Source organism: Nylanderia fulva, unplaced genomic scaffold, assembly GCF_048542155.1.
Source record: "Nylanderia fulva isolate GAGA-0341 unplaced genomic scaffold, ASM4854215v1 Scaffold777, whole genome shotgun sequence".
NCBI classification, from domain to species: Eukaryota; Metazoa; Arthropoda; class Insecta; order Hymenoptera; family Formicidae; genus Nylanderia; species Nylanderia fulva.
In genome coordinates this window covers 19,872-30,793 of record NW_028190891.1, presented here as the reverse complement: position 1 = coordinate 30,793, position 10,922 = coordinate 19,872, and the positions used below count along the sequence as shown (strand labels likewise).

The 10,922-nt window shown below is 49.7% G+C and overlaps 1 pseudogene; it reads left to right on the top strand.

Annotated features, from left to right (window-relative positions):
• Positions 1–8,561: 8,561 nt before the first annotated feature.
• On the top strand, positions 8,562–9,801 carry LOC146720115 (large subunit ribosomal RNA; annotated as a pseudogene).
• The last annotated feature ends 1,121 nt before the right edge of the window (positions 9,802–10,922 follow it).

Below are 10,922 nucleotides of genomic sequence, written 5' to 3'. Positions count from 1 at the left end.
CCGCTGATCTTCTCTCCTTGCTGCGAGGCGTCCGGTGGCGGGCGCGAGTCCGATCGTGGTCTCCTCCGTATATCTTCGGCCGCCATTCTTCAACGCTCTAGCTTATATTGCTTGCACGGCCAGGGGAAATCCGACTGTCTAATTAAAACAAAGCATTGCGATGGCCCTCGGGGGTTTTGTTGACGCAATGTGTTTTCTGCCCATGCTTGAATGTCAAGTGAAGAAATTCCAAGAAAAAAAAAAAAAAAAAAAAAAAAAAAAAAAAAAAAAAAAAAAAAAAAAAAAAAAAAAAAAAAAAAAAAAAAAAAAAAAAAAAAAAAAAAAAAAAAAAAAAAAAAAAAAAAAAAAAAAAAAAAAAAAAAAAAAAAAAAAAAAAAAAAAAGGGGGGGGGGGGGGGGGGGGGGGGGGGGGGGGGGGGGGGGGGGGGGGGGGGGGGGGGGGGGGGGGGGGGGGGGGGGGGGGGGGGGGGGGGGGGGGGGGGGGGGGGGGGGGGGGGGGGGGGGGGGGGGGGGGGGGGGGGGGGGGGGGGGGGGGGGGGGGGGGGGGGGGGGGGGGGGGGGGGGGGGGGGGGGGGGGGGGGGCCCTTTGGGGTACTGACGATCAAGGCACATCAGCCCCCCCCTGACAAATTCTCAGAGGCTCGGGACAAGATACAATCACTCGTAGAGCAGAAGTGCGGCGTTCCGTAGCTACGAGTGAAAACTCTTGCTGGCACGGCAAGAGATGCTCTGACGGCGGGGAGGGTCGACGTCTTGGCTATCGAAAGATGGCTGGGCATGATCTTCCCTCGGCCGCTACAAGTGCGCCCTCCGCAACGCGTTCGGCAAAGAAGCACGTCCCCAGTTAACGAGAGAGCAAGGAGAAAAAGAAAAAGAGGGAGATGCAATTGGCAACCCCTCTACAAAAAGAACAAGAAGTCCTGTTGTCGGTATCCTCGAGGGCGACTCGGTGGCGAGGGGCCCGTTGCTGTCGAATTCCTTAACTGTGGCGCCCCTTATGGGGCCCCCAGCGGTGCGGATGGAGAATGACGGACTTGCGTGAGCGTTTGGGGAGGCGGCCCCAGGGGAGTGCGGGCGGGGCCTTTACGTCGGGCCCGAAGGGATTCACTCGAAGGTCTCGGGGGATGGCGCTGCCACGGATCCAGTTCCTGTGGCGGAAAAGACCTTGCTCTGGGATCCTATAACACCTGCAGAGGTGAACAGGAATTTCCGTAGGACTGGCACTGCGCCCGGATTGGACCAGATACGCCGAGGATGTTGGAACGCTGTTCCTGCGATTCTTCGTGCGTTTGTTAAAATTGCTGCTCCGGGCAGAGACGATCCCCTCATAAATTGCCCAAAACAAGAACGGTATTCCTTGAGAAGGGTGGTATTTTCCGATCGGCCGGCCCCCGCGGGGGGTACCGCTTTTCCCCTGGGATCGTAAAATAAGACACTTCCAAAAATATGAAAAGGATTGGCAGCCCCGCTCTTCCCGGCCCGGCCCCAAAAGGGGGGTTCCCGGCCGGTACGGGGAAATTCTCTGGGAGGACTTTGGCACGGTTGGTGGCGGCTTATCAATGCACTGGGCTACGCAACGACATGTGCTCCGGGCCTCTACCAGAGTTTGGGTTTGCAGGAAAACTGACACGGCTTCATGACGCCTTATGCGAAGGGGGCCTCGAGATCACGGGGGAAAGCCCCCGGAGTGTTTGTCCATGTGGCGCCCGGCCGGCAGGGGGGACAAAAAAGGAAGGTGGACACCACACCTTATTTCACGGGGGGGAGCGATGATACCGCCAAAGATCCCGGGTCTTTTTGTCTGGACGTATCTGGGCTGCGAGTACTTGCAGGTGCTAGGGAACTCGAAAAGCTTCCACCCTTACTCGGGGCCATGAGCAACTTACGAGGGCACCTTAAGCCGCACAGCGGCTGAGGGGTTGTGCCGTGGACTGTTCCTCCACGGTATTTCACGATGGACAGGGGGGGTACGGTCTCGGCCAAAACCCTCAAGGGTAAGGAATCATCGTACGCATGGGTGCGACGTGGCTGCGTTTTCCCCAAATGATGTTCCGCTGGTCCTGATGCGCCGATACAGATGGGGGGCTGGGAGGCTCTATTGAGAACTTTGTTCCCAATCTGAAGCATAAACCGCTGTGCAGGGTTTTTGTCGGAGTACTCTGCCCCACCCTTGCGCGGCTGCCGAAAATCCACGTATTGGTGGGGCAGCTGTTGTGTGAAAAAAAGTGGAGGGCGGGGCATAGAGTGACTACAACCGCTAAAAGCTCAGCAGCAGTGTGGGGGTTTGGTTGCGCGGTCGTGGCTGGGAGTGGACTCAAAGGTTGCGGCCTCCAACCTGAGCCCTACTGGGTATGGGCGGGCCGATTTGCCTATCCATTTTGCCGACTACGTGCACTATCACCAAAAAAGGGTTTAACTGCTACGTTAGAGCGAGATGCTCCGGGGGTCGTGTTTGGGGCGCGATAACGCTGTCGTGCCGGGTTGTCCCGAAAACCGAGACGCGGCTCACTGCGTTAAAAAAACGCGGCTTCGAACCAGGAGGGAAAGGAATCCTGCGGATGAGACCTATGCCGCAATTGGTGGTATTTACAGAGAAGGGATGGCGCGTCGATGCGGAAACCCAAGGATTCGGACGTTGCCGGCCGGAGGGGGGCCCGCCTGCCCATAGCCTAATTTTGGTGGTAGGCCATTTGGTCGTAGACGCGCAAGTAGTGTCTAGAAAAAAACCGCGTTGGGAGATGTCCACAGCGAAAGGGTTTGGGAAAGTACGATCATGTAATGTTTCTGGCAGCCGCTGTGGCGGAGCGCACAGGAAGCTTACTCGAAATAATGTTCTGTTTTACCCCGCCATTAAAAATTTCCCGTGGCGAGGTGTCTGGAGTCGCGAAGCGAGTCTGAGTTGCGAGAGCGGGGTTTTTTTTAACGTCCGCCCAGTCCGAACGTTAAACGACTCGAGGTTTTGTGGGGTCATTGGCTGAATTAGAAAACGTTTAACAGCAATGACATCGCGTTATAACAAGGAAGGCGGAACGTGGCTCTCATATGGTGGTGCATGATGGATGGCGCGTAGAGTGGGGGGCCTCCGCATCAATCGCGCGAGTTTGATGATTGCGTGAATGGTCGAGGTGAAGTACGAGCTGCCTTGGGCTAGCTCCGACCTTCACGCTCCAGGTTGTTGACTGCGAACACCAAAACAATAAACAGCTCTGCAATATCGTAGTCGGTGGCGACTTGGCGACTGTGATTTTGTTAGCAGTCGTCGCGCACCGTAGACGAAACATAGCCAAATGCCTCGTCATCTAATTAGTGACGCGCATGAATGGGATTAACGAGATTCCCACTGTCCTATCTACTCTCCCGTGGATCACCAACCTTGTAGTCGTGGGGGGGCTCTCACCCATCACAACATGGATGGATGAGGTGTAGGTGCTAAGAGTGATCCGTACGTTGCGGTATTACGTAAAGTCCGAGACTCATTTTCGGGCCCCATACCGAACCCTAGGTCACCGTCTCTAGGGGCCGGGGGCCTCGGCTTTAAGCGCCGGGGCTGCGAGGAAGGAGCCTCTATAAAAAATACCCTAATTTAAGCAATGGCGCGCAACGACGATGAGATGCATGGCCGGGAGGTGTAGACCGGCCCTCTAGCGGCCAAACCCCGGGGTACCTGCCGCCCCCCCCGGGGAAATAGGCTTACCCATGGCATAGGGGGCTCTGCTGGGTGGACTTTCCGTCCCACAATACTCGTGGGAACAAAATGGGAGATTAAAAATAAAAACTGGAAAATCAAAACTATAATAGATAAGCTAAGGATTCCGTCAAAACTAAAGTTGATGGCAAGGAAATAAGTGCGGATGAGAGGGAGAAAGAAAAGAGAAAGGGTTGCGTTCGAAAGACGAGGTTCGGTGCACAGATCACCTCCCCCCCTACGGAAGGAAGTATCCAGAGGCCTTATCCACTCGGAGTCAGGAGGATACTGACCGGAGGAAAAAGAAAAGGGGGACACTCTGGAACGAGAGGCAGGCACTGTGGATCTCGATGAAGAAAACGCCAGCCGAGAGAGAAATATAGAAACGCAGAAAAACCAAAGAGCAAAGTACCTGAAAATAAAGGAACTTCGAACATCAAAGACGAAGTATCTTAGCCTTAAAGAAATAAGTAAGTTAGGACAGAACTGGAAGAATTCCTTTTCAACGAACGAAAGCAACAAAATTTCCAGAACTGCATATAAAGTTTATTTAGCCAAATGGGGGGGTATTGGAAACAAGAGTGCCACGAAGAGATAGTTGAAAAGGAAAGATATAAAAGGGCATGTAACACTTCAACCTCGCGCACTTTTGCTCAAGTAACCGCCGCGACTGGACAACCCCCGTCACAGAAATAATCCTGAATCAAGAGTAAAAATGAGGATAAATTTGAAGTTGTGCTAATCAAACCGGTGCTGAACGAGGACGAAAGAAGCAACGAGGAAATCAAAAAATGCGCTGAAGGATAAATTAGAAACAGTAAGAAGCGAGATCAAAGTTCGAGACATAAGACAAATGCGAAGGAAAGGTGTGTATGTAATAATGGAGGTCAGGACAGAGAAGATATAGCATTGATTGAGGCATCAAACCTGGACGAAGTGGGTTTAAAAATTGAGAATCCTAACAAGATCAAACCATCAATTTCATATATGATGTTTGATACGGACCTCTTCAGCGGATGAAAATAAAAAGGACTTGCTAAATAAAAACTTTAGAAAATATAGATAAGGAAACTCTAGATAGATTAAAAGAAGAGGGTCAGGTTTGTACGCTCTTTTAAAACAAGGAGGGGAAAGAACAATTGGATTATTCAGCTCCCAGGTACACTGGGCGCAAGTGCAATACAGGCGTGAAAGAATTTTTATAAAATGGAGAACGTATAAAGTAAAGGAGTATCTAAGCTTAATCAGGTGCTACAAATGTCACGGTTTCGGCCACATGGCAAAAATCTGCAGGCACTCAGACCAACTGTGCGAAACCTGTGGGGAAAACAAGCCATCTTAAAGATGAAATGTCCAAAAAAGCTCGACCCTCAATGCGTAAATGCATCAGAAATAGGAGAAAAGAATGTAAAACACGGGATCAGGAATAGCTCCTGCCCCGAATCACCAAAGTATGTGGGAAATTTACCGTTAGCAGAATACAATGGAACTAAGAATTGCGCAAATCAACGCACAGAGATCGGCAACGGCAGCTGCTAATTTGGAGGTTTTCATGAGGGAATCAAACGTTAATGTACTTTGTATACAGGAAACCATATGTATACAAGGACAAGGTAAGAGGGTAGTATTCGTCTCCAGGAATGAGAAAAATTCAGCCTGTGTCGGTCACCCATGGGTTGCGATTGTGTATAGGGAAGAGGGCATTGAGGTGGTGTTTCATTACAGTACGAGGAATCAGAACACGTTCTTTGCGTTCGCATAAAAACAGACTCGGAAGAGATGTACTAATAAGCGTCTACTGCCAATTCTCGCTCCCGATAGACCCGTTTTGAGGAAAAATCGAAAAAAACATTGTTCGGAAAGTGGAGTAAAAAATATTGTGATAGCAATGGACGCAAATGCTGCTTCGGAACTATGGTTTGCCCAAAAACTGATGACCGAGGCAAAACAGATTGAGGACTTCCTATTTGCGAATGAGTTATACATTATCAACGAACCAGGAAACCCCTATACGTATTCATCAACAACAGGAGAATCGAATATAGACCTGACTATAATCAACGGAAAGATGTTGACCAAATTAAAAAATGGAAAGTGTTACAGAAAAGTACAACTAGTGACCACAAACATAATTACTACGAAGTTTCTAAAACAAACTCACAGAGTAGGAATTTCTTTAGGCTTAGCAATTATAATATTAAAAAGGCAAAATGGGAGAAATTTGCGGAATTAATAACCGAGAATTTACTGAGGAAAAACAAAGAAGAAACTAGAAACCAATATCCCGGATGAGGCAGTCCAACTATTTAACACCACATTGCAAAGCGCCTGCAGGAAATCAATCCCAAGAAGGAGGATGTGCAACAAGGCAATACCGTGGTGGAATAGGGACCTCAGTTATCGAAGAAATGAAGCAATTAAAGCTAAGAAGCAGCTATCGAGAGTATATAAGCTAAGAGGACGTGGAAGCAAATCGAAAACTGCAATAAAGAGTTATCGAAAGGTTAGAAAACAGGTACAGAAAGGAAATAAAAGTGAGGTAAGGAGAAGTCCTGGCAAAAATTTGTTACAGAGGAAGGAAACAAGGATCCTGGGGAATCCCATACAAAATCGCAGGGAAAAAAATTAGAATACCCAACGTGGTCTGCTCGCTGACGCTGCCAAACGGGGATCAAACGGAGAACTGGCAGAGGACTATGGAGGCTCTTCTGGAGAAAGCTGCCCCAAAAAGACGATATCACGACAGAGGGAGAGGAGCACTGGGAAATTAGAAAGCTGAACAATAGTTACGTAAACTATAACATGGAGCCAGAATTGTCAACAGAAGAAATTGGCAGAGCAATCCGCAAATCCAAGAATAAAAAAGCGCCAGGATTGGATGATTTACAGCAGAAAGTAGTGAAAGCACTATGGAAGCAAAACAAAACTATATTGTATAACCTGTTTAATAATTGTTTCAAAAGTGGTCATTTCCCAGAAGCATGGAAAACAGCACAATGTCAAATTCATCCCAAAAGGCAATAAAGATAAAACAAATATCAATTCCTATAGACCAATTGCACTTTTATCTACGGTTGGAAAAAATATACGAACGTATATGGTGGAAAGGGTACAGATCTCCTATATAGAGAGAGGCTTAGAAAATAAAAATCAATACGGCTTCAAACCAGGACTGTCTGCGGAAGATGCCTTCATACGTTTCAGGGAGGGCGTAATTTCGAGGAAGAAAGAAGTACGTTGTTGCCCTATTCATCGACATCGAAGAGGCTTTTGATAACCTGTGGTGGCCGGCGATCAGAGCTCGCCTGATCAAGGCTGAGTGCAGTAGTAGCAAATTATTTGCAAATATCTCTAGCTACTTTAACGAAAGAACTATAAAAGTGAGGTCTAACTGCAAGGAAAGTCCTTCGTCCCATGAAAAGGGGCTGCCCACAGGGGTCAATTATGGTCCCGTGGCTGGAATTGGGCGATGGACGACTCCTAAGTACCTGTGAGACTCAAAGGACGAGGACAGTATTGAAGCCATCGCTTACGCAGACGACCTTGCTATACTTGTTAAGGCAAATTCGAGACGTGAAGTGGAGCAATTAGGAGACGAAATAATCTGGACACTAGAAAAATGGTGCGTAAAATATAAGTTGAAAGTCTCGTCGAGCAAGACCGTTTGTCAGTGACCTTGAAGGGTGGGTTCGATCGAGAGAGACCGCCAATCCTCAAGATAGACGGCTACAGGGTAAAATTTAAACCGGAGGTAAAATACTTGGGGTTGCTGATTGACGAAAAAACTCAATTTTGTACAGCATGCAAAAGAAACAAGAAATAAACTCATAAAATTCACTATGTCGATAAAGAGAATGGCAAAATAAATAGGGGTTAAAAACCCGGGTAGTTGAAATTAGTGTACAACGCAGTAATTTTGCCGATTTGTTACGTATGGGGCGCTTGGATGGTACGATAAGTCCAGCCATGTGCTGGTACGGAGACACCTCTGGCAGCACAAGAACAATCCTGCTCGTGCTCACAAAAGCAGTGTAGAACCACATCAAACCATCGCCATGCAAACCGTTAGCGGGAGAAGATCCTTTGAGCTGGAGATACGTGAGCCGAGGCATCAGAGGTAAAATAAGAAGAAACAACCTGTGACATGGAAAGACTACATTATACATGAACGACGGAGCGAGGATGTCAATACAGGACGAAGACGAAGAAGCTAGGGCAGAGCAGCAGCAGCAATAGAAGAGGAATGGCAAAGGAGATGGGAGGAGAGGAAGAAAAAAAAAGGACGGCACCTGTATGAATTTATAAACCAGGTGGATTTCGTGCGCAAAAAATGAGTGGTTCAAACCAAATAGAGAAGTAGTGTATCTATTAACGGGATACGGCCCAATAAAACTCGACACTGTACAGGAGAGGGCTGACAGAAGATAAAAAACTGCAAATCATGCGGACAAGAGGAGACCGTCGAGCATATGCTCTTTGAGTGCCAGCTTTACAGGACTTCAGGCCGGAGAAAATGGAACAAACAAAAAAAAAAAAAAAGAAAAACTTTTAGCAACTAAAGAAAACTTAAACCAGTTAATGAATTTCGCAAGAGACAATTTGAGAAGAGGAAAAAGAACATATTAAAATTAAAAAAAAAAAAAAAAGATAGTAGAAGGTCCGCCTCCACGTGGCAGGGATGGCAACGGAGCGGCAAACTAGGTTCTTCCGCAACGGCTAGCGACCTTATACAGAAAGAAAAATAAAACAGAATCAGCTATCGGAATATACACAGGAAAATAAGAGGAATTACACAATTGGAATAAAAATTGGAGCAAAACGAGATTTAAAAAAAAAAAGAGTACAAAGAACAAGGCGGCATGACCGAAAGCTCGAGCTGCATTAAAACTGATGAGAAATAAATGAAAAAAAAAAAAAAAAATGTCCCTATCTACTTTCTAGCGAAACCACTGCCAAGGGAACGTGCTTGGAAAAATTAGCGGGGAAAGAAGACCCTGTTGAGCTTGACTCTAGTCGGCACTGTAAGGAGACATGATAGGTGTAGCAATAGTGGGAGATGGCAACATCGCCGTGGAAATACCACTACTGTTGCAATTCATCGTTTCCTACTTACTCGGTTAGGCGGAGCGCGTGCCCGAGGGCTTCGCGCCCCGGCGGTCACGGTTGTCTAGAGCCAAGCGTGTCAGAGTGGCGTGAGGCCTCGGCCGATCGCCGTTAATACTCCCGCGTGATCCGATTCGAGGACACTGCCAGGCGGGGGAGTTTGACTGGGGCGGGGGGACATCTGTCAAAGAATAACGCAGGTGTCTAAGGCCAGCTCAGCGAGGACAGAAACCTCGCGTTAGAGCAAAAGGGCAAAAGCTGGCTTGATCTCGATGTTCAGTAACGCATAGAGACTGCGAAGCACGGCCTATCGATCCTTTTGGCTTGAAGAGTTTTCAGCAAGAGGTGTCAAAAAAGTACCCACAGGGATATAACTGGCTTGTGGCGGCCAAGCGTTCATAGCGACGTCGCTTTTTGATCCTTCGATGTCGGCTCTTCCTATCATTGCGAAGCAGAGAAATCGCCAAGCGTCGGATTGTTCACCCGCCAACAGGGAACGTGAGCTGGGTTTAAACCGTCGTGAGACAGGTTAGTTTTACCCATACTGATGACTAGTCATTGCGATAGTAATCCTGCCTCAGTACAAGAGGAACCGCAGGTTCGGACATTTGGTTCACGCACCTCGGTCGAGCGGCCGGTGGTGCGAAGCTACCATCCTTGGGATTATGCCTTAACGCCTCTAAAGGCCGTATCCTCTCTAGTCGAAGGTGGCAATGATATCTCTAGGAGTCTCGTGAGTCGAAAGGCTCAAAACAATGTGACACTACTAGGCGGCCGGTCCTCGGGCCGGTCGTCGCACGAGCCCGGTTTGCCGTACGGGCGCCATCGCCCCGTCGTCGGGATCTCACCGCTACGACGGCACGGCGTCTAACGGTCGATCATGGGTTTCGCAAGTTCGATGTCGAGACTCGGAATCGTCTGTAGACGACTTAGGTACCTGGCGGGGTGTTGTACTCGGTAGAGGCAGTTACCACGCTGCGATCTGTTGAGACTCAGCTCTCGGCTTGGGGATTCGTCTTGTCGGTTAGACGAGACCCCACACGTTCGACGGCGGAAAAGCAACACGCCGGCGAACGGACTTGGAAAAATTTCTTGCTCGCGCAGAAAGCAACACGCCGCGAAGCGGACTTGGATGAATTTGCCTCGCTCGGCCCGGGAAAGCAACACGCCGCGAACGGATCTTGGATGAATTTCTCGCTCGCACCGGCGAAAGCAACACGCCGCGTACGGACTTGAAGAAATTTTCTTCTTCTTTTCTTTCTCGCTCGCCGGCGAGAAGCAAACACGCCGCGAACGACCTAGTTGATGAATTTCATCGCTCCGCCGGCAGAGCAACACGCCGCGAACGGACTTGGAAGGAATTTCTCGCTCGCCCGGCGGAAAGCACACAGCCGCGAACAGGACTTGGAAGAATTTCCTCGCCCTCGCCCGGGCAAAGCACACGCCGCCGAGCGAAACTTGGAAGAATTTGGTCGCTTCGCCCCCGGCGATAAGCAACACGCCCCCCCCACCGCGACGCGAAGTTGGAAAAGCGTGCTTGTGCGGCCGGAGGTGTCGGCCCGCCAACAAAAGCAACACGCCGCGATCGGACTTGGTACGGGCGGGGGCGTGCCGCCGGAGGTGTCGCCCGCCAAAGAAAGCAACACGCCGCGATCGGACTTGGAAGAATTTCTCGCTCGCCGGCGAAAGCAACACGCCGCGAACGGACTTGGAAGAATTTCTCGCTCGCCGGCGAATGCAACACGCCGCGAACGGACTTGGAGGGAATTTCTCGCTCGCCCGGCGATAGCAACACGCCGCGAACGGACTTGGAAGAATTTCTCGCTCGCCCGGCGAAAGAAAACACGCCGCGAGCGAACTTGGAGAATTTGTCGCTCGCTCGGCGAAAAAACACAGGGCCGCGAGCAAATTTTGGGAAAAAAAGCGGCTTGTGGCGGGCCGGAGGGGGTCGCCCGCCAACGAAAGCAACACGCCGCGATCGTACTTGGGTTACGGGCGGCGCGTGCCGCCGGAGGTGTCGCCCGCTAATATGGGAACACGCCGCTATCGGGCCTGGAAAATTTCTCGCTCCCCGGGCGAGAGCAACGCGCCGCGATGCGAACTTGCGCCTGTTCCTCCCGAGTTCTCGCTTTGTA